We start from the raw sequence: 25335 nt of genomic DNA on the forward strand, positions 1-25335 counted from the left end.
CAATCAAACTCTGACTGTACCTGCCAACTTAGAAAAAAATATAGAACAAAATGTTTAACTTCACCATGAAGATAAGATCAACAAAATCCAGACTACAAGGAACTCAGCAGGTCAAACAACTCAGGTACTTCAGTGAATAACATATAAAGAAAAGAAAGGGCTGGAGGGAAAACCTATTGTTTAAGAAAGTCTTCAAAGGCAAATATAGTCCAGACTCAGTGGCTCACCCCTGTAATCCTGTCACTTTGGAAGGACAAGTTGGGAGGATCACTTGAAGCCAGGAGTTCAAGACTAGCCTGGGCAACAAAGTGAGACACCCTGTCTCTAAAAAAATTGAAAAATTAGCCAGCCATGGTGGTATGCATCTGTAGTCCTAGTTAGTCAGGAGGCTTCGGCAGGAGGATCACTTGAGCCCAGGAGTCAAAGGCAGCAGTGAGCTATGATTATGCCACTGCACTCTGACCTGGGCAACAGAGTAAAACCTTGTCTTTAAAATAAAAAAGGGGGTGGGGGGGGTGGGGGGGGGGTGGGGGCGGGCACAGTGGCTCACACCTGTAATCCCAGCACTTTGGGAGGCTGAGGCAGGTGGATCATGAGGTCAGGAGTTCAAGATCAGCCTGACCAACATGGTGAAATCCCATCTCTACTAAAAATACAAAAATTAGCTGGGTGTGGTGGCCCGCGTCTGTAATCCCAGCTACTAGGGAGGCTGAGGCAGGAGAATCACTTGAACCCAGGAGGCAGAGGTTGCAGTGAGCAGAGATTACACCACTGCACTCCAGCCTGGGCGACAGAGCAAGACTCCATCTCAAAAAAAAAAAGAAAAATAGTTTTTTGAAATGAACATGAACAATACTAAACTATAGTGTCTAGAGACGCACACCTAAGTCACAAAACCATAAAGAAACAGCAATAAATTATTATTCTGAAAGTCAGAAGTTACTTTTGGAGGGAAAAAGAGGGCTGTGATTGGCACAGAACACATGGAAGAGCTTCTGCAGTGGCTGGCAAAGTTCTATTTCTTGACCTAAGTAATAATTACAAGCATGTTTACCTTAAAATAATTCACAAAGACATATATTTGTTTTGAATGGTTTCCTGTATCTGTGATCTATGTTATAATGAAAAGGTTAAAAGCTAATTAAAGCAAATTAATTTCATACACATATCATACATATGATACACTTTTTTACATATATACATAAAAACTTAGAGGGTTCAATCAAAGCTCTAGTAAGAGCAAAAAAATCATAGATTAACACTCTGTTAAATGTAAAACAAAAGAAAATATAACAAATAAATGAGCCAGCACTTATCTTAAGAAGATTATAAAAACAAAATAAACCAAATAAATTAGCAGACAGAGAAGCAAACAAGCTAGTTATTTCCTTCTTTGCAAGCTCAATAAAATAGACTAAATTTTGATAAGTTGACCAAGTGGAAGGCGAAAAAACATAAAGTATTGTTAGTAACAGCAAGAAAAATAATATAATACCAGGCCTCAATAAGATTATTTAAACACTGGAGTGGGAGGGTGAGGAGTATTATGTACAGCTTTAGGCCAACGAATTTGAAGACCTAAATAAAATAAAAAATAAGAAAGGACAAATCTGTTCTAAGAAAGGACAAATTTCCAAAAAGAAAGAAACTGTCCCAGTTCATTTTATGTTGGCATGATCCTAACCCCAAAACGTGACAAAGAGAGCACAAGAGGAACGATCTCACAAAACATCACGAACAAGAAGTAATCTTTCCAAAAATGCAACGGCAGTTAAAGATTAGAAAGTCTATTAACTGATTATGTACGTCAACTAAAGGAAAAAAGACCATACAATGTGTCACTGAATATGGCAAACCTTTGATTAAAAAAAAACTTTGTTTCAACTAGCAGAGTATGATGGCACATACCTGTAATCCCAGCTACTTGGGAGGCCTAGAAGGGAGGATCCCCTGAGTCCTTGAGATGGAGGCTACAATGGGCTATGATTGTGCCACTATATTCCAGCCTGGATGACAGAGTGAGACCCCATCTCTAAAAAAAATTTAATTAATTAAATTAAAATAAAAATAAACTAAGCAAACAAAATATAAAACTTCCATTGGTCAATACAGCATTAGGGTGAAAAAAAAACCCACAAATAGTATTTATAATGGCAAAACATAAATGGATTTTGACATTTAAAAACAGACACCTAAAGATATTAGCTATTAATGCCAATCCTATTAATTCAACATTGTTAGAGAGATTTTACCCAACCCAATAGGTCAAGTAAAAGAAATTAGAAGTATAAATTTTAAAAGGAAGACAAAATTATAATTTGCACCTAATAGTGTCTATAAAAATTCAAGACAATCAAATTAAAAAATTTTTAAATCATAAAATGAGTAAGACTGCATGACTTAAAACAAAAAAAAAAGAAAGAAAGATTCCCTATACACTAAACACTGCTCAAAACTGAATATTTACTGTGAGTGATATGCCAGGGACTGTGCTAAACACCAGACAAACCAATACCAACCATAACTAAAATAACCCAGCACAAGGGCAACAACAGTCTTGGTGCATTGTGAAAACCTAGATATAAAAAAAAGTGTGACTTGTTTGAAGGACCCAAATGGCAAATCAAGATGCACAACATATTCCTGGATGGGAGTGCTCATTATTGGGGATATATAAATTTTCTATAATCAATACATCTAATGCAAATCTAATAAAAATTCCAAAGGGACTGTGAGACAGAAGATGGCAGGAAGATTCTGAAGTCTATGTAGATTGTCTGAGAATACCTACAATTTTTAAAAGAATAATGATATAAAGGGAATAGCCTGTAATGCAGAAAAACAATAAATCCTCTTACTTAGAAGTGTAAGGTTTGTGTAAAGAGAGACATACAGATCAACGGATTAAAACTAAGTCCTAAACAAATCCGTAAGTATATCACAGTTATGTAAATGATGAGGGGATATTTGTTGATGGATTAGTTATAGTGAGTAAGAGAGAGTTTTCAGGTTGCACAACTGGATAGAAAGATATTCTTGACTAAAATTGGGAATACTAGACAGAGAAGGTCTGAACAAAGGAAGAATATAATAAATTTAATTCTAGACTCGTCAAATTTGAGGAACCATCATGGAATCCAAGAAAAGCGACATCAAATAGACAGTTCGATATGCGGGCCTGGAGGTCATAACAATAGCCTAGGCTGGATCTGTTAACTTGGGAGTCTTGCATACAAAGTGGTTAACTGAAGTCATAGACACAGACTAGATTACCAAGAAAAGGGTACAGTGAGAAGAGAAAAGCACTAGATCTTGAGGAATACAACACAATGAATCAGGAAAATCAGGAAGGTATAATATCATAGAAGCAAAGGCAAAAATATATTTCACAATGGAGTAAAGTTAAATTTAAGGTCTGAAAATGTCACCTGGAATTATCAAAGTACATTCTGTATAATATAAGCATATAGATTCACAATGTGAAGAGTAAAGAATTAAGATTTCAAAACAGTATCTTTAGAAAGGGCTTATAAAATTTTAAAAAGGAAATGAGAGAAGACAAACATATTTTTAAAAAGGAGTCTGGAAGGACATATTCCAAAGGGTTATGGTCATCACTGGGGAAAGAATTACTGGTGGTTTGTTGTTGTTGTTGTTGTTTTGTTTTTTGTTTTTTTTTTTGAGACGGAGTCTCCCTCTGTCGCCCAGGCTGGAGTGCAGTGGCCCGATCTCAGCTCACTGCAAGCTCCGCCTCCTGGCTTCACGCCATTCTCCTGCCTCAGCCTCCCAAGTAGCTGGGACTACAAGCGCCCGCCACCATGCCTGGCTAATTTTTTGTATTTTTAGTAGAGATGGGGTTTCACCGTGTTAGCCAGGATGGTCTCGATCTCCTGACCTTGTGATCCGCCCGCCTTGGCCTCCCAAAGTGCTGGGATTACAGGCGTGAGCCACCGTGCCCGGCCTTACAGGTGATTTTTAACTTCATACATTTCTGTATTGCTTGACTATTTTAGCAAAAACATGGAGTACTTATACATTAACAAAAAATAAAGATAGTTTAAACTGGAAAAGCAAATTGGAGGAAAAAAATGACCTCCCCAGACATTACTTTATAAAAATATTTTTATCATTACTTAAATGTTGAAAAACTTTACAGGGCTCCTCACAGATCCACTGCATTCTCTTTCATGATAGCCATACCCTATAAAGTGAAATACTTTTATTCATTTTTTAACCAGCATTTATTACGCATCTACCATGAATCAAATCATTGGCTGAAAACATTGGAGGCAAAAATATAAATAAATTACTACCCCCCCTTAAGCTTCATGGGCCTACAGTTTTATCAAAAAGACATGTAAACAATTATAATTCAACATGATTAGTGTATAAAGTGACAATGAATGTACAAGCTAAAATATTTTATGAAAGAAATAAATTTGAACTGATTCTTGAAGAAAGAAGGAGGTAGGAGTTCCAGGCAAGGAACTTCTAATATATTTAGAATCTGCATTCACCCATCCTACCCACCATGCTAGTTGATGCCCTATGTATGCCCTACCACTACTGCTGAGGATCTCATCAAATCCTCACCTCTCTCTTAAGTAGTCAGCATAGACAAATGGCTATCTTTTTTTCCTATATGTTAAAAACAAATCAGCATCCAGACATCAAATCATGATGACCTGAACGTCCTGCTTACAGATTATTTTTAATTTTGAACCTGTCACAATGCATAGCAGTACCACGAGTGGGAAAAAAAGAAGAAAATAATAAAATGAGCCCAAAAATCAATATCATATATTCATTTTTGTTGTGCTTTTGCTCAATAATATTAGAAAAAACTGAAAGTTGAGAACTCTAAAGTTAGGTTTTTCTACTAGAAAACAAAAAACGAAAAACCTCTGTTCTTTAATGTTTGGAATAATTAGTATGTAGTTGTTATTGTCGTACTTATTACTACTAAAACCTGTTCTGGGGAAACTTATGTGTCTGAGGAACTGCATTTAATGGAACCTATTAACTTTTTTAAGACACTGTCTAAAAATATTGATTGTATATCACTAGGAGGTCAATCCTACAATCATCTTTTCCCAAATGGTCACTACTCCAAAGCACATTAGCTGTTCATTCAGTAACAGTTTTTGAGTACTATGTTTAAAGTCCTTAAGGAGTATCAGTTAATTGATTATGTTCATTGAAAGCAGTATTAAGTAGTAAGACTAATTCATCAATCATTACATTTTCCTAAATATTTTTCATATATTGCTATTTTAAGAAAAGAAAGACCATAACAATTACAGAAAAAGTAATCAGTACTACAATTTTCTTTGGAAAAGGTAAATATATACATGGCTGGCTAAAAGTCTTTCCAAAGGGCAAAGTGATATGCCAGGAGCTGAAAAGAATCAACTGCAAAGAAAACCTCATTTCTATTTTCAATTGCTGTTTCTGTTGACAATAACAAATAGTTTTTTTATTTATTTACTGCCTCAGATACAACAACACAACCAATGTATATGATATTTCGCATGCTTTAACAAAAAGAAATAATCTCCTCATTCCTTTATAAAGGATAACTTTTCGAATTAGAGTAATTTACATGCTTTTAGTATTCTTTTTTTGAAAATTAGTGCATGTTACATTTGAAAAACTTTGCCAAAGGAAATATAGTCCCACATTTTCACAAAGGGAAGAAATGTTAAAAATTCAAACTTTGAAGCTAAGGTTACAGGTATTCTAAATGAAAAATAATTTTTTCCTCCACTAGTCTCTTTAATTACTATAACTATACTGCAGTATCCTTCCTATATTATAACATTATAGCACAATATTTGAGATTGCTTTTTAAGCACTCAGTATTCTATGGAGGAAAGACATGAAACTAAAGCCACATTAAAGTGACAATTTCCTCATTCAGTAGAGAAAAAAAATCACTTAGTTCTTTCCTGAACAAATCAAACAGTTTTAAAGACACTGTAATATATAGTGATAAAAATCTCAATTCTGTAACATAGATAAGCTTAAGTGCTTAATATATTCAGTTATGTGAGCATTTTGTACACACTAAGAGTTCATGGATTACACATCTAACAGTCTGCTGTGAACATGTGGAATTATGCACTTACGTTAAAATATCACCCCACCACAAAGAATTATTAATAGTTTTGACACCAAGAGGCAGATTTTATTTCTAAAAACTGATAAGTAGGGACAAACTAAAATACAAAAACAAGACAAGACAAAACACAACTAACAAAAACAAAGCTGCTTACTGAAGGTAACAGGTAACAGAAGGCCACAGTTTTGAAGATCTGATACACAGGAATCAGGGATCTCCTTCTGGAGCAAATCTTGAAATTAATAAAAGTAGGGCCTTCTGTTTACTTTTTGCTATAAAACACTGATCATCAATTTCAAAATAAGAATCTTAAGAGTTAATAAATAGTAACACAAACCAAAGCTAATGATATTAAGGATTCCAATAAATTTTAAACAAACTACCTACAACTAAAAGCCTAAAATTTTAAGCCCTCCTTTTCTCCCTTTTCCTCTTCTCTCTGTTTTACTGTCTGTATCCCTTCACAAATATATGCATATATACATATATAAAATTTATTCCTTTTAGAAAGCTGAGAAGGTAACCAGAAAAATTAATAAAATCTTGAATAAACAAACTTAGAAGGCCTTTCTATTTAGTTGACATTTACTTTTTGAATATGGAAATTCTGTTGTTCAACTTCACTAGACACTAGAGATTGCTCTTAGAATATTTTGGTAAACAAAGAACCTAGTCCTTCTGTTAAATTCAAAAGTCAGGAAAGGAATGTCTTTGATATACATAACTAAATCACCATCTTATTATTTTCCTATCCTAAATCATAATTTTGTATACATACATAAAACATTCCCTATGCCTACATTTTTACCAATAAATGAAATTTTGCTTCCCTAACATTGTCCTACCAAAATACACTAAACTTCATACCAATTATATGATTTGGTAATACATATTCCTTAAATATAAAGATGCCTCAAGTAAATCATTTTGTTTCTAAATAGACATCTCTCATCTCAGACTTTTTATGCTCAATATTTCTTAAGAGTCCACAAAAGAATAATTACCAAAATTAGTGAAATGTTTCACAGTCCTTATTTGGGAGAATAACCTGACTAAAGCAGACCACTCACTAATAAAGTGCAACTTAATAAATCACGTGGAATCTTATTTTGTTCAAACCCTTACTAACTCCTAGCACCATCTGTTACCATCAAAACTATGACAAGATATGATATATAATTAATAGGTAAACAACAATCTAATTAAAATGGACAAATACTCCATGTTCCTGCCATTTGGGAGCTCTAATTACAGACTAAATTTTAAGCTTGAATTAAATATTTAAGCTGGAAAATTAACTTTCCTTCTCGATCCTTGAATACATTAATACAGATATGTGAAGCGACTTCCTGATGGGAACTTAAACATGTAATTTAGTTTCATCAAAGCAGTTACTAATTGTTAAGCAGCAGTACCTTACCATATGTACACAATAGCTATTTAGAGCTGAAAAGGTGGTTCTAAAGCACCTCTCTGCAACCCTTTCCTGACATAAATATAAAATGTATATACAGCGCAGCAGTTAATACTACACATTGAAAATAAATTACCTAGTCTTCAGTCTTTGATGCTTTCTGAAGACAATTAGAAATTGTTCTAAATAAACAAAATATACCTATATATGACAAGGTAAGAACCACACAAGTATAAAAGACCAAAAGATATTCAAGAATAAGCATCCAGGTATAAAATTCTCAGGTTACACAAAACTAATTAAAAACCCTGACCTACTAAATCAAAACAACAAGAGTATACTAATTCTGCTTTCCTTCCAAACTCTTCTCTTCAGAGAGCATCACAGGCTTTGATAATAATGTTCTAGCAAGCATTTAGAATGGCAACGTAAAAAGTGAACACCCTCCTACATTTTTCATTTATTTTTGAATGCAGGAGGAATAATATTTTAGAACAAATGACCCTAACAGGCAACTGTTTAGGAAAAATTCTCTAAGAATATAAAATATATGTATATTTTCAGTACTAATTTATATTTAGCAAATGAATGACAGAGAGGTTGCTAGAAAGGTATATATTACTCTTTAAAAATAGATTATTCTAATTCTTTATAACCATAAAGACTAACTGCAGGTCAACCACATTAACATAGTTTGGTTACAAAAAGAGAACATTGTCAAAGAGGTGGTGGAAACTGCTTTTGTTTATATATTAAATATTATTTTGTTAAGCATTCAGTAGTATAACCATTAAATTTTACTAATAAAAGAACTAATTTTTATAATTTCACAGTAAAACTAGGATATTGCACTGGTTAAGATTCAAAGTCAATGACAAATATATAAGTTGATTATACTAAATCTCCCTTATTTGAAATTTTTACCAGAATTTAAGTAATTAAAATTTAAATCTTAAGAAGATCTTTTAAGAATAAAAAGGAACTTTTTGTTCTGTATTGGCAATAGGCAACATATTTAATATTTTATAATTCATTACTATTGTTCTAGGTTTTTGCTCAAGGATAACATATAATATTAACATATAACATTATATATTGCCTGTTTTCTTCTCCCAATATTTCCTTTTATCTCTTCTTTCTATCTTAAAATTGCCCAAGTTTTACTCATGTTTAAATGTTTACTCATGTAGCTATACAGCATTTGGTATTCCTAATAAACTACTGCTCCACAACTATCTGAATGTTGATGCATTTTAATTTCAAAAAAGTCACAGATCTGCCCTGCATACCACATAAGATGTGCTTTTACTCTTCATTAATTGACAAAATACACAGGTATATGGGTTTAAAGATGCCTTGTAATTACCCTGATGTTTCATAAAGATTTGTAGCCATACACTTGCAAATACCCACAAAAAGAGAACAAGGGCACTCTCTGAATAACCTCTTGAAGTAAATATTTATTTTCATGTTATCCTACATCATCTAAAAATCTGCAAACGGAGAATAATCAGCAAATATCACTGAAAGATAAAAACCCAATCCTAAAAGATTTGATAGACATACAAAATCTGGCTGGTTCACATTTAAGCATCATGGTTCTTTTCTAATATTAAATCAGTCGACTGGATGATAACAGAAGTTCCTCCATAATGCAGGCTAGAAAAGTCTATTCAATTTTATTTAAAATCTGTATGCTGTAAAAGTACATGTCATGGAATTTACTAGGATGACAACTATATAGATATGAAATTCATGACATATTGATTCAACATATTGAACTGGTTTTTAAAACCAATTTATATAAATGATTATAATAGTCTATATTATGTTTAGCCCATGAGGCATATGGTAGTAAATTTTAATTTAATTTTAAATAAATTTACATAAATATAAAAAGTTAAGTAATTTTTATCCACCCTGCATATGAAACAGAGCAAATAAAAAAACAAGAGGACTGTATATTATAAATGCACTTGAGCCTGAAGCTCAAATCAGAAATCCAACTTTATTTCTTAAAAAAGAACCAAAGGATGACTGGTTTCTGTTAGGAAAAAAGAAAAACATCATTGACAGAGAAAGTACTACTGATTATTAGGCAATATATATTTATATATTTGTAAATATATAAATACATGTTATAAATGTTTATTTAGCAATAAATATAATTTTCATCTACTATATATTCTAAAAAACTTAATGCATCAAAAAAGCTAGCAGTGACATATGGTATACATATATTCACATCAAATTATCAATTAAGACATATATACAGTCTCTTCACTTTGGAGAACTTATGAGCAATTTACAAAATGAAAATATTTTAAAAGGTACATCAAAAGTGTTTTTTACAGGTACTAGAAAGTCAGAGGTTCCGCCATTGGTATGAGAATGGTCTCAACTTTCCATCAGTAGAGCTCAAGCTGTGACTCTCAGAGACTTAGCCAGTATGAAACATACAGACTCTGTAAGTGGAGGCCTTGACCTTACCTTATCCCAAGTTCCATCCAGTAAGTTAACTGGCCCATACATCCAGAAATCTTAAAAATAGTAAGCAAGAACCAAGATACAATATATAAATTTGAAGTGTATGGTTTCAGTATTATCAGAAGCATTGTCAAATGCCTATCATTTGCCAGCAGCTTGACAGATTTTTTTTTTCCCCTAACACTCAAAACAATTTACAAACTAGGCATCATTCCCACTTCACAGATGAGGAAACCATGGCTCACAGATTAAGTAACTTGCCTAACGTCACACAACAATAACTCAGATCTCTAACTAGAAAACCTGTTTATAACACTATTTTCTACATTTTATTCTGAAATTTTTCAAACTTTCAGAAAAGTTACAAGAATGTTACAGTGAATATTCACATACCCACTACCTAGATTCTACAATTGACATTTTACTGTATGTATTGTATCACTTACCTATCTACATCTACTAGACCATCCTATTTTTAATGCATTTCAAAGTTGCAGATGTTATTCTACCTTTTCAGTATTTTATTATATTTTCAAATATACAGAAAAGGTGAAAAAAATTACATTAGACACTCATGTCTATCATCTAGAATCTTCAATTACATTTTATTGTACTGCAGTATCATAATGTCGATACAGTTGTTCATCCTTCCATCATTCCATCTTATTACATTATTGTAATTATTAAAGTTATTGTTGCAACCTCTAAGTCCCCTCTACAAAGAGAGAACTGCAAAAAAGTTGTTTACATGTATTTAATACTGCTACATTTCCTTAATCAGTTAAAGTTATGTTTGGATATACAGGTTTTCGAGGTTTTTCACCTCTCTAATGTTTCTATCAGGTGACTTTTAGAGACACAAACAGATCCTTCAGGAGAGGGCAACATGCTTGACTCAAAAGAGTTGAGAAATACAAAAGCATTAAAATATTTTCTTAGGCTATAAGAGAAATTGAGAAAAATAACACATAAAAAAACAAAATCCTAGGAAAAAAATTTGCATTCCCTTACAATGAATAGATTTAGTCAATCAAGAAACTTGATTATTACAAGTGACTCTGAAACTTAACTTTACAGAAAAGTTATACTACAAAAACTAAGCAACTACAATACCTTTGTACTTTGTCATGGTATTTATGGCTGTGATTCTATGATGCATACCTATAATTGTCATTTTGTGCTGCTAACATTTTATTCTCAATTCACACGATGGGATTTGAAAATACCACTATTTTGTGCAGCTCGGCTATTAATCTTAAACTAATATACCACTTTATCATCACAATTCTCTCTACCCTTAAGTTCTCGTATTCCTGAACTCTCAGTACAAATACTTTCAAGTGAATTGAAAAATCGAGTTCTTTGACTTCATTTAAATCTCTTATTCTCCTTCTTGTTTCATTTCCTTTCTTATCAATCTTAGACTCTATGAGCTACTATTTCAACTAATATCTCACCAGTCCATTGCTCTCTCTTTCTCTGTGTTAATCAAGTCCTGAAAACCTTCCAACACTCACAATCTCACACACCTTCTCTTACTCTACACCTAATTTCCTGAAGGCAGAAGAAATACTGGACCAGCAAGAATTCCTTCCATCTTTGATCCTTTCACTCAACTAAAACACCTACATCCACTGTGGCAGCCAAGGAGATGTACTACTCAAGAGACAAAATGCTGTGAGGAATTATAGTCAGCTGACAATATACAGCTTTCACACTTTCAGGATTCACTGTAGTGTTTAAGCCAAGGCCATACTCTCTCCATACATCTTACAAGGCCATGCAGCTCCCAGACAATGACAGGGATGCTGCAGGAAAAACCATTCCTGCCAACACAAGGCATCTCTAATAAGCAAAACTTGCTCTGTCTACTGCATTATGCCCTCACCATTGTCTCGGTTGGGACTTTTTGAAAACAGCATTGCAGTCTGAGGTTCCTCCTCTCCAATCTGTCTTCCTTACTTCTCTCTTATCACAGGTGTTGAACCTACATGAGTCTGAAGGCTTTCCCTGCTTATTCCTGCTCTCTCTCTCTCTCTCACCCTCCTAAGATTATCCCCCAAGAAATCTCTTAAGCTTCTAATTCCATATTGGCATCTGCCTCCTGGGAGATCTGAATTATCATGTCAAATCCACACTTTTCATATTTCTTGCATTCTCAGTGAAAAAAAAAAAGAGCCCTCCTCCTGTATAAACTAATCCCTCCACTAGTAAGTCCAAACCTTTTCCATCTTTTCATATACATTGCTCCAAACTTAACCATTTTAACTTACTTTCTCTCCTATAACATCAACCTCTCTCTCTCTCCCTTCTGGGCCTTTTTCACCAATATATAAACACTTTGAAGTCTCCCCTAAATCAAGAACAACAAACCTCTTGCTGCTCTGTGTCTCCGACAATCAGCTCTTCAGATAATAGTAACATAGTACCTTTCACTGATACTCTATAATGCTTCATGTCCCATTTATATATCAACTACCCTGTGGGCTGATTTTTGCTTCAAATCACTCCACTCCAATTGCTTGCCAAGGCACATTACATAGAGATGTCAAATTCGACGACCACTTTTGGCACTTCACTTCTGACCCCTCTATTTATCACACTGTCGTGTTGTTGTCTCCAGCTCTGCATTCAGGCATATCATTATTCACTGTTTCCTTCCTTCATCTCTTGGACAAGTTTCTCTTTTCCCATCACTTGGCTTGATAGCAGTCAATTTATCCAAGGACTTCTCCTTATCTCTACCTATAATCCCTGGGCAACCTTAGATACCCATCAAATACACTTATTCATCTTTGTTCTATCAATGCCAAACACAATGCTTGGGAAATGCTTAGCAAATAATTTTTAAATAAGTTCATGCCAGCGTTTATGTTAGTGATTCCATGTACACATCTCTTACAGTAACTCATCTCCTGGCCTTGAGAGATCCATACATTCAACCATCTCCTATCTTTAATCAATAAGATGTCCAAACAGAAGTCATCCTCTACCCTTTCAAACTGCTCCTCTTGTATTCTCTTGTAGGGATGGCATTATCAACCAACCTCTCCCGCAGGTCAAATGCCAGTATTTCCTTTCCAGTCTTCTCAGATGCAATTAACTGCTAGATGTGATCAATTTAGTCCCTTCTTCTCCCTTACCTCTGACCCTGACTTAATTTAGTGTGAAGTCTCCTTGTAAGTATCTGGGCTCTTGAATTTTGCCTCTCATCTTAATTGCTAAATTTCACATAAGTGTTCTTTCTAACAATCTGATCTCACCTCTCCTTGGCTTAAATTCCTGTAGTAGATCACAATGCCTAGCATTGCAATTTGAAACTATTTCTATTTTTCATTCTTCTTTCCTCTTCCAGGAAAAAAAAAAAAAAAAAGCCCAAATTTCTGGTATAACCCACAAGACTCTTCAAAAATCTATAGGCTTTCTATTTACAGCCTCAGGTCTCATTCTTACTCAATTTGCAAACTCAAACTACTTGCAGTTCCTCAATACACTTTAGGTTTGTAGCCATTTCTGGGCCACCCCAGGCAGTATTTCCCTCCGCCTAGAGTGTCTTTTTTCAACATTCTTCATATACATTCAGCCTGCACACTCTCAGGGAAGTTTCCTTGAAACTATCCTCCATCCCAACCTCCAAGCTGGTTTAAGAACCCTTCTTCTGAGGTACACTGTTTCCCATGCATTAATCTATCACATTATTCATCACACTAGATGTTAATTTTTTAACTACCACTCTTTCCTCTATAAACTACAAGCTCCTATTGGAAAGAATCATATTTTAACTCTGTTGATCCAGCACCTAGAACACTGCCACAGTACGTAAAAAGTACTTCATGGAAAGAAGTTTAAAAAGGAAGGGGAAAAGAGAGACCTTTAGTATCTCAATAAATTTGTAAATTACTTTACAAAATAAATGTAATTTCTGCTTGGTCGCTCTCACCTCTATCTTTAATGCAGAATGAAAGGCCTCTCTAAGCTGTACTCCCAGAACTTTGCTGGGAATCATCCTGAAATATCTCACATGTTCCTGAAAAAGACCAATCAGCTAACACTCACCTACCATGGCACATCTATCCTTGTCCATCTCTGTGTGGTATTTAAGGTCTGCTCCTTCCATTGCCTCCAAATTAAGCTTGGGAGGGCCTCATCTGTTCCCCTCTTGAGGAATCTGTTGCCCTCTCTGCTTTGTACTGTTGATTATAATAGGTCACTACTGTCACCAACAGGGCACCATTGCAGCTTCTTCAATATATCCCCACTCCCACTGAACCCAACCTCCCCTCTGCTCTAAAGACTGCTTTACCAAGTAGCACTGCTATCAACCATGATGCCCCAACACCTTTCCAACACTGTTAGCACAGTGGAGTCTGCAAAATGACAGTTAATTCGTGGACTGTGGCAAAGAAGACAGAATCCCTTTGCCTTAGTCTCTCAGAGAGTGGAAGGGCCATGTTGCTTGTCTCTAAGCATCTTATAATACTTCTCCTGATTCTCTTGTTCTTTCGGATTTATTTTCTCATAGTCCAGCCATCTATCTCCGCAAGTATAAGATTTCTGGACCAGAAAACCAAACAGACCTCAGGCTGAATTTAGAAATGCTGCTTTGCTAACAACTGAGACTGTGTCACCAGGTTTGCCACTTCATTCTTGATTTTTCATAGGAAAAACTCACTTCTGCTCCTATATATCAAAGACTACTGGCAGGCCAACCCTACTGGCTTCCATATCCCAGATAAGGCTGAATTGCTACAGGAACAACAAGTGAGGACCACACTGAAAACATGCTACCCAGAAAGAGCCTTAATTATTACCATAAAAGACAGAAATATTTAAACACAAAACACCCTAGGTTGTTCCATATTTCTCATATTTAATATACTCCACTAAAAATTTCCAACGTCCCAGGTGCAATGGCTCAGGCCTGTAATCTCAACACTTTGGGAGGCCAAGGCAGGAGGACTGCTTGAGCCCAGGAGATCTGAGACTAGCCTAGGCAATATTCTGAGACCCCATCTCTACAAAAAAATTTTTGTAATTAGATGGGCATATTGATGTGTACCTGTAGTGGGGGCTGAGGTGGGAAGATGGTTTGAGACCTGGAGGTTGATGCTGCAGTGAGCCTTAATCACACCATGCACTCCAGTCTTGGCGACAGAGTGAATATTGCCTCAAAAAAATAAAATAAAATAAAAATTCTGAATTACATATGCCATTCAAAATACCTTTTCCATTTAGAAATTCAAGCCTCCCTTTCTTGGAAAAAGTTCACAAATAACATTTTTACCTGAATTTTGGTTTGATTAGGCCAACAGTGTCATACCACCTACCCCACAGTATTTCAGGGGCTAGAAGGCACTCTAGGTTCACCACTGGTAGGCACATCACCTCTACTGGCATTCCAAAAGCCACTTCCACATAAACACAAGGAAAGGGATGGCTGAAAAGATGAACAGCAGGAAATAACCTGCCTGGCTGGGAATTATTAGTAAGGTTATCCCTATGATGGGGAGGATTCCTTCTTTATGTCATGAGAACATAAGAAAAGGACATTAACTTTTCTTGCAAGGTCTGTACTCAGTTCAGAATTTACTTTGGAGGGTAATATGTACCAACAAACTATGAATGTAAATAAGACAGAGAATGAACTAAAAGAAAATAATGCAAATTCTCTAAAAATATAAGCAAATTTAAACGAAATGTATGGTGAATATCAACATCACCGGTACTTCAATTTCATTCAAAAATTGATATACATTTAGAAATTAAATTCTTGGCTTTGTAAACATAATGAATATGCAAATATTTTAGGTTAATATATTTTTCCCATCAAGTGCTTTATGCAAGAAATTTTTCCTCAAAGTTCCATTACTGACAAATTCCAAAATGTTCAGTTACTAAGAATAGAACTCTTTATTTTTCCTCATTTATTTTGATACTCTTAGCCATCCCTTAAATTGCCTATTCTTGGATTTTAATATCCAATCCTCCTAGAGTTTTTACATTTTGATGAAGAAAAAGGAAACACGTACACGTGTTTAAGATTGTATTGCTTTTAAATTGATCTCTACAAGAAATACAGCTCAATCTTAAAAAAATGATGGAGGTTGAGAGGTGATGGAGGTTTTAAGAGCATGAAGGAAGTAAGAACAGCCAAGAAGTGAGGCAGTAAAGTACAGATTTCGGTCAATTCTAAGCACTGGATAATTTTAATCTAGAAAGAAGGTCTTAATTCAGTTATAACTATAATATTTAAAATAGCACAATGTACCTTAATAGAGAATCTGGATAGTAGCATTTTTGAAACAAGCAACAACAGAAAAAAAAAATCCTCTCCTTATGTTGCATTTATTCAATTTGTGGGCTCCTGCTGCAGGTGGTCCCTGAGACAATATCATAGAAGATTTCTAAAACAAAATGGATAAATATGGCCATTTATTTAAAATCCAGGTAGTTTTTCAACACTGTATTTCTATTCACAGGGCCCAATTATCTATAAGGTATACAAGGGTATAAGACAAGCTATTATGATTGATTGACTGATTTTTTTTTTAAGAAAAATAGCAGCACGTGTATACACAAAATGAATCTTGTCTCCCTTCAAAGTACCCATTTTGAGCAGTTAGACATCAATTCCACTACAGAAATTTCAAAAACAGGCATTCCAAAAGTACTTTGATTGATGGAATATGTGTATGTCTTCCCAAGGAGAACACTTAAAAAGAAATAACACAAATTTTGAGAAATAAGCTGTGATATATTTGTTAAAAATTTACCTCACTAATTTATAATCACATGTAATATAAGAAAAAAACTGTAAAAGACACAAATTTCTCTGAACAAATTTTCATTTGAAATTTACACATTTAAAGGGAATTTTTTCTTGCCACTGAATAATAAGAAAAATAAAAGTGGTAGGTAAGTATTATAAAGTCAAGAGTAAAAGGCTATTATTATATGTACAACCCACTGAAAGCGGGGGTGGGGAGGGGAACTACACCTACAGTAAGCCCTCTATCACAGACACTGAAGGCAGTCTTTAAAGTCTGCATATAAAAATTTCTTGAGTTTTACGAAGTTTTACTTTAAGCTGTAGTGTCTGCAAAAAGCGATTCCAACTAATAAACAGCAATTCACCAAAAATGCAAAAGCAAACTACTATCAATTTACATTTTAGTACTTTAAAGACAGTAACATTTACTCTGATCAGTGCAGTGTTTTGAAACAGATATAATTAAAAACTAACTTTTAACTTGGAATTACTGTATCAGTGCAGATCTAGGTAAACATCCACACAAGCATTTTAAAATATATACTGTCTTCAACTCATCTTAATCTCAATAACTCTTTCCACCTTTGTATTTAGAAATTTTTAAAAACTTATCTGAACAAATTAATTTTCATTTGAAATTTATACATTTAAAATGAATCTTTTCCTGCCACTCAATAATAAGAAAAATGAAAGTGGGAGGAATAGGTAGGTAAGTATCATAAAGCCAAGAATAAAAGGTTATTATATTCACTACCCTTTGAGAATTAAATTTTTAAAAATCTCTAAATACAAGGCGTGTAATTTTACTTTTTGCTTATTTATTATGAAAGAGGTATAAAACAAATACTCTGACCATAAACCCTGAATGTTCAATGCCTTCAACCAAACTACTGCAATTAATATGAAATTCTAAATACAGAATAAAATGCCACATAAATAGTATAACAGCCAAGTACTGTCTAAGAAGCCATATGTTTTTTCCCATTGTTCAAAAAGAGGAGATGACTTCCCGTCACTTATGTTTCTGATTAGCAAGGTGATTTATGCCACAATCACTAAAAATGCCAGCAAGTGAATGAGAAAATGCATAGTGACTGCACCAGATGTGCACAATAAACAGGAATCCCATTGTAATCTCTGGTACTTAGTTTATATGAAGGTAATGTAGGAAACACTCTTGGATATGGCAAAGTCACTCTTTTTTTACATTTGACTATAAATGATATGAAATAAATTGTGTGTTTTATACTTTATGGCATGCATACATTGATAAATTAGGTACCGTTTTGTATCCCGACTTATCTACAAGACAAACCTGGCTAAGATCATGGGGATTAATTGCTTCAGAAGTGTGAAATGCAGCTTTTCCATTCTTTTCTGCACACTCAGTGAAGAAACAATGATTAATCACTGTTTAACTATTCTCTTGGGAATCTACAAGATTGCCAAAGCAGGACTTATCCTCATAAATCCAAAAAATACAGGTTTAGATTTGTTGCCAACAACCGAAAGAACATGAACTTAAACCCATTTGTTATCAGATTAAAATAATGTCAAGGTTTTAGAACCCTACTGGTACAGAATTCCCTTTAATCGGTGACTTCAATGGGAAATTGGATTAACACATAAGATATAGTGAAAGCACATGTATTTTACAAAATAAACATTTTTTAAAACTTAGAAAATATCCTTGGCCTAATGTCAAACATCATACTCTTGAACTTGAGCTGACAATCTCCCCTAGCTATAGAAATACTTCATTTCCTCTGTTCTATTTTAAGAATTAAAATACATGCTCATCAGGTAAAAAACATTTTAAACGGATATTTCACATAGGAAATAATGACTTATTTCAGGAAGTTTTCTTCCATGTTGCTAGAGCTGAATGGCAATTATGTGGGTAAAACTATTTGGTTCCAATAATGCTAACATATTTCTAAGTCTTTAGAAGACAGAAATTGTAAACTCCAAACTTCTAAGCCTAAATAATCCAAAACCCTGAAATATTTTGAACAGAAGTACATAAGAGCAGAGGTTTCAAATATATTCCAAATAATTTGGGTTTTCAAAGAATCTTCAGCCAATGTTTACTAGTATACTGAATAAAGTAAGTAATTCTTAAGTTGAGGCAAAATTATTGTTCATACCACCTATAAAATGTGGGGCACATACTTTTAAGAATTGAAATCTTATTCTGTCTCATTAATAAGTATAATGTTAGTGGCATAATTGTCAAATCATTACAAATTAAAAAGTTTTTTTTAATTCCCTTTAAATGGGTCAGTTGTTCACACTACAAACTAGTACAAACCCAAATACTCCTGAAGTGGGAGTAATCTGAAGTAAAAACTTCAAATTTCTATGTAAAATAGAAATATTTGACAAATGTGTTTTACACAGGTGAATGTAAATTAGAAATACAGCCATCTTTCAATTATTATGGGTTAATTTTCTATTTGTCTGATCGTATGTTCATATAATCCTCCCTTCCAATTTGTCAATCTTCCTGCTACTTCTTTCAGGTGTACTAAGTGCCACAAGAGATTACCAGAACTGCAAGGAAAAGGAGGTGAAACTGTTGGTCAATTTCACTGTTCATTAAGCCCTTGTAAAAATGAGTAAGAGGAAGAGAAGGTGAAACAAATTTCGTATTTCCTACACTTCGCTATTTTTATCACTGTTTATCACAAAAGTGGCAGCTATGTCTACCGCACATATAGTGAAAACCTAAAAACAGTCACAATTTGCCCAAAAAAAAAGAATTTTCCTCACATCATCCAATTTAAAAAGCAAACTTTCTTATAAAGGATACATTATTTTAAAAGTAATTCTCCAGTTAGCTGAGTACCTGCCATAAGTAAAACCACAGAAAGCAAAACCACAGATAAGATGGAACTACTGTTATCACTATAGAGAGCTGGGAACTTGAGCAAGAATGGGTAAGAAGGGCAACACTGTTGAGAGAGACAGCAGAGATCACATTATACCAACAGGAAAATGTGAGAATTCTAATGCCATTATTGTATCCCATATTTATCAAGTGTGCTCTGGGGCTGATGTGACCAGGAGAAATATGAATCATAAAGAACAATAGACACTTGGCATCCGTAGATTTTTTACAATTACAATTTCACCCTTGTTCAAGCAATCCAGGCCATGAAGTACTTTATCATTTTCTGGTAAGTGAATTTGAACCATAAACTTCCCAACCTGCTATAAGAAAGGATTTTGATGGTCCTGTTTCTACTATTAACTGCAGCTTGATGGTTCTCCAGAGCATTTTACAGAAATATTTACAAACTTGAAACTTTAAAAAAAATCAACAGGTATATAATTCATAAATACCCACTGTATGCCTTAATTCCATTAACAGAATTTTTTTTTAACCACAGAATTCCTAAACTAGGAACCACCATACATTTACATTGTTAAAGAAAAAAACCACAAAGGAGAACTACAGAAGAAGCCTAAAGAAGTGGGAAGCAAGTAATCATGATGCTTCTTGTACGTAATATATCCTGGAGATAGTACAAAGATCAACCAAATGCTTTTTAACAATGGATCTGTGCCGATATGCTCCGCCTTCCTTCTTATTAAGAATAAACCATCCATGCTGCTACTTAAGGTGATCTCTCTACTTGTACACACTGCTTTAACAATTTTCCACTCTTTCTTGCATCATCAGTTTATTCCTCTCTATTGGAGCACTCCCATTAGTATGCTATTTCTCTCCTATTTAAAAAAATCCTCTCTTCACTCCAACTTCCCCCTTAAGCTGCCACCTGTTTCTCCTCCCACTCTCCCTTGAATTGTCCATCTTTAACTTCACCTATAAATAAGATTTCCACTCTTCCTTCAAACATTTACATCACTTTCAGATATTCTGAAAGACCAATGAGTTTTCCTCTTAACCTCACTGTGTTTTCTTCTCTAGCTACCTCTACTAATTCCTCTTTTTCTCCTAACCCCTTTACTAAAGGTGCCCCAAGGCTAGCATTTTAAGTCTTCTCTATCTATATTTACTGTACTGCATCAATGTTACATCTTGATATGGTTTGGCTGTGCCCCCACCCAAATCTCATCCTGAACTGTAACTCCCATAATCCCCACGTGTCGTGGGAGAGACCTGGTGGGAAGTAATTGAATCATGGGGGAGGGTTTTCCCCATGCTGTTCTCGTGATAGTGAGTAAGTCTCATGAGATCTCATGGTTTCATAAAGGACAGTTCCCCTGCACACACTCTCTTGCCTGTGCCATGTAACACAGGTCTTTGCTCCTCCTTTGCCTTCCGCCATGATTGTGAGACCTCCCCGGCCATGTGAACTGTGAGTGCATTAAACCACTTTTTCTTTATAAATTACCTAGTCTCAAGTATTTCTTCATAGCAGTATGAAAATGGACTAATATATACCTTTAAATACCATCTACAATCAACAACTTCCACAGTTTTTCCTTCATCTCAGACCTCTTTACTGAATTCTGGACCAATGTGTCTAACTGCCTCCTTGACCTCTCTACCAGATAGACATCTCCAACTTATATTCAAAACAAAACTCCTGATCTTCTCCCAGAAATGTACTCCTTTTATAATATAATTTTCCCCTTCTTCATTAAATGAAGCTCTCTATCTTTTCTGTTATTCAGGCCAAACACTCTTGGAGTCATTCTTGACTCATCTCTTTCTTGCATAACTCAAATCCAATCCATTAGCAAATACTGTTATTCAAACCAAAATTATGTCTCACCTGGAATCTTCTACATGATCTCTTTGCTTCTGCCCTCGCTCCCTTAAAATCTATTCTCAAGCTGGCAGCCAGTATTTCTTTTAAACTACAAAGCAGATGATGACACTCACTAATGGATCCCCATCTCATTCAAAATGAAATCTAAATATAAATCCTTAAAAGACCTAGATTCTCAGTTACATCTCTATTTACTCCCTACTACTCTCTACTCACTTTGCTGCAGCCACACTGACCTTGAGGCTGTTCTGTGAATGCATCATAAATATTCCTGCCTCAGGACCTTTGTACTTCGTGGTCCTTCACCTCACTCTCTCACCTCCTTCAGGTCTTTACTCACATGTTACCTTATCGGTGAGGCTTTCTTTGACCACTCTATCTAAAATTTCCATTCTTCTCCCTATACTCCAAACTCTCTATCTCCCACTGGCTGCTTTATTTTCCTTCACAGAATCACTATCTAAGGTAATACATATTTTATTTATTTATGCTGCTACTTATCAACCTCTCCACCCTGGAATGTAAGCTTAATCAAGTTAAGGATTTGTATCCATTTTGTTTTCACTGTGATAGCTCCTAAAACAGTTCTCAATGAGTAAGACTGCCTTCAAATTTCTCAGGAGGAATAATGGATAGTAGAAAAAATTAAAGCAAAGCTTTCAAAGTTCAGAGGAAAATCACTTTAAACTATAAACATATACCTAGCTAAATCATCAATCAACTGTGAAAATAAAATAGAAAATTTTTCTAACATATACAACTCAGAAAATTCATCTCCCATTTAGCCTTTCTGAAGTTGTAGTTAAAGGAATCTATGGATGATGACAAAAACGGGATATAAAAAACAGTACAGCTAACTCAGTAGTATAGTGAAAAGAAATCTCCGAAAGACATGCCAGCAAAAGAACAAGGAAGCTCTGGTTTATATTTAAATAGGAGGTTGAGGTTGAGAAATGTCTTCAAAAAGAGTGTAAATAACTTTACCAAAATGTTATTTTATGATTTAGGAGCCCAAAAGTACAACTGTAGTATGCTATCAAAAAAAAAAAAAATACAGGCATAAATCTATTATGAGCATTAAACAAAAAGAATGGCAATTTAAACTCTGATTAAAAAAACTACACATATATCAAAAAGCAAAAAAACAAAAACAAAAACAAAACAAAACATGAAACAAATGTGAAAGAAAATATTAGATTTTGAGCAAATGAAGAAAAGTAAGAAACCTTTTATTCTGGGAAAAATATGTTCACTTGTCAGGTAATTCTGGAGAGAAAATAGAACTGAATGATAGTCTGAAATGATATAATTACTATATAAAAAATATAACTGCTAAATAGGAAATAAAATACAGGCCAGGAATGGTGGCTTATGCCTATAATCCCAGCACTTTAAGAGACCAAGGTAGGTGGATCACTTGAGCTCAAGAGTTCAAGACCAGCCTGGGCAACATGGCAAAACCCTGTCTCTACAAAAAATACAAAAATTAGCCAGGTATGGTGGCTCACGCTTGAGGTCCCAGCTATTTGAGAGGCTGACGTAAGAGGATTGCTCGTGCCTAGGAGGCAGAGGTTGCAGTGGGCTGAGATCATGCCACTGCACTCTGGCCTGGGAGACAGAGTGACACCCAATCTCAAAAACAATAAAAGAAATAAATTACTTAAATATGTAAGAAATATATAATAATTTCTCTACTTTGTTAAAAGTCATTTATTGGTATCATAAGATATCCTGATAATCAAAAAAAAATGGAAAATAGTAAGTGTTAGCAAAATGTAGAGAAAGTGGAACCCGGCTGGGTGCGAAGGCTCATGCCTGTAATCCTAACACTTTGGGAAGCCAAGGTGGGCAGACTGCCTGAGCTCAGGAGTTCAAGACCAGCCTTGGCAACATGGAAAAACCCCGTCTCTACTAAAAATACAAAGAATTAGCCGGGCATGGTGGCATGCATCTGTAGTCCCAGCTACTCAGGGGGCTGAGGCAGGAGAATCACTTGAACCTGGGAGATGGAGGCTGCAGTGAGCCAAGATTGCGCCACTGCATTCCAGGCCACGCAACAGAGCAAGACTGTCTCAAAGAAAGTAGAACCCTCATACACTGCTGACAGGAATGTAAAATGATGCAACTGCCATGGAAAACAGTTTGATGGTTCCTCAAAAAGTTAAACATAGAATTACAATATCACCTACCAATTCCACTCCTAGGTACATACCCATATGAACAGAGAATAGGTACTCAAACAGGTTCATGTACACGCGTTTAGAGCAGCACTATTCAGAGTAACCAAAAAGTAGAAGGAAACAAAATGTGTATGAACGAATAAATGGATAAACACATGGACTAGCATTCAGCCAAGAAAAGTAATGAAGTAATAATAAAGTGCTACAACTTGAATAAAAATTTGAAATATTATGTTAAACGAAAGAAGTCACCCATAAAACGTCACATATTTTATGATTACATTCATATTAAATATACAGAACACATTAAATCCATAGAGACAGAACGCAGATTGATTGATGTCAGAGCCTAGGGCTAAGGCAGAATTAAGACAAACTGCTAAATGGGTAAGGTACTTTACTTTGGCATGATGGAAATGTTCCAAACTCGACAGAGGTGGAAGGTTGCATAACACTGTCAGTGTACTCAACGCCACGGAACTGTTCACTTCAAAATGGTGAATTCTGTGTTATATAAATTTCACCTCAATAGATTATCTTAACATAAAAGATATTCTGCTTTCAGTTCACTCTTCCTATTTTCTTAGTTCCAGAGTAAAGATTTCCAAAGATGTTCATAATGTTATTTAACTTTGGAAGGCTCTTAGAAACTCATATTTATGGTTTTAGGGTGGGGGAACGTATATGAGGTTCAATAATTCTTTAAGCTTCATTTCAGGGTTTTTTTTTCCTCTGTGAAATTCAAGTAAAATTAAATGTAATAAACTTCATTTTTTAAATGGTGTATCAGTTCATCTCTGTATGACAGGATTCAAAATAATTTTTTTAATTTTTTAAGTTGACTTACGTATTTATTTATTTTGAGATGCAAGGCTGGAGTGCAGTGGCACGATCTCGGCTCACTGCAACCTCCACTTCCTGAGTTCAAGAGATTCTCCTGCCTCAGCCTCATGAGTAGCTGGGATTACAGGTGCCTGACATGACGCCCGGCTAGTTTTTTGTATTTTTAGTAGAGACAGGGTTTCACCATGTTGGCCAGGCTGTTCTCGAACTCCTGACCTCATATTTCACCCGCCTCAGACTCCCAAAGTGCTGGGATTACAGGCGTGAGCCACTGTGCCCAGCCAACATTTATTTTTTCGACAGAGATGGGGATTTGCTATGTTGCCTAGGCTGGTCTCCAACTCTTCAGCTCAAGCAATCTGTTCACCTCGGCCTCCCAAAGTGCTGGGATTACAGGTGTGACCCACCATGCCCAACCAGGATTAGGGATAATTTTTATCCTCTTTATGTTTTTCTGTATTTACCAAACTTTCTAATAAAAAATATTATTTTTATACATCAGGAAAAAATGCCTTCAACTTATTAAAAAGATACAAATGTTAAATAAAATGGGAATGGGTACTAGAAGAGATCACTTTGGGCAAGGATCTGGGTTATTCTAACTTGATATTCAGGATGTAAAAAGTTAAACATGTTTCAAACCAAGAATGATTTGAGGGCATCAGGATGCACATACAATTTGAACAGACAAAACAAACAAGAAGAGAATAAAGAAATATACACCTTACTAAAAAGACATGATTATATCAAAAATTTATTCTCCTTTAAAATTCTGAGAT

General features: G+C 34.8%; 1 protein-coding gene across 24 annotated transcripts in view; it reads right to left on the reverse strand.

Moving 5' to 3' along the window:
• TBC1D5 (TBC1 domain family member 5) overlaps positions 1–25335 on the reverse strand; it is a 595437-nt gene that overhangs the window by 404430 nt on the left and 165672 nt on the right. For 5 of the 24 annotated variants that reach the window (XM_063602217.1, XM_055109544.2, XM_063602215.1 and 2 more), the window contains one exon: positions 1909–2032. The exons of 18 other annotated variants lie outside the window; for them this stretch is intronic. The gene's annotated coding sequence lies outside the window, so the exon portion shown is untranslated. Of the gene's footprint in view, positions 1–1908; positions 2033–16290; positions 16427–25335 lie in introns of all 24 variants that reach the window. One more of the 24 variants, XM_063602211.1, reaches the window with a different exon arrangement.

This window comes from Pan paniscus, chromosome 2 (genome assembly GCF_029289425.2).
Source record: "Pan paniscus chromosome 2, NHGRI_mPanPan1-v2.0_pri, whole genome shotgun sequence".
Taxonomy (NCBI): Eukaryota; Metazoa; Chordata; class Mammalia; order Primates; family Hominidae; genus Pan; species Pan paniscus.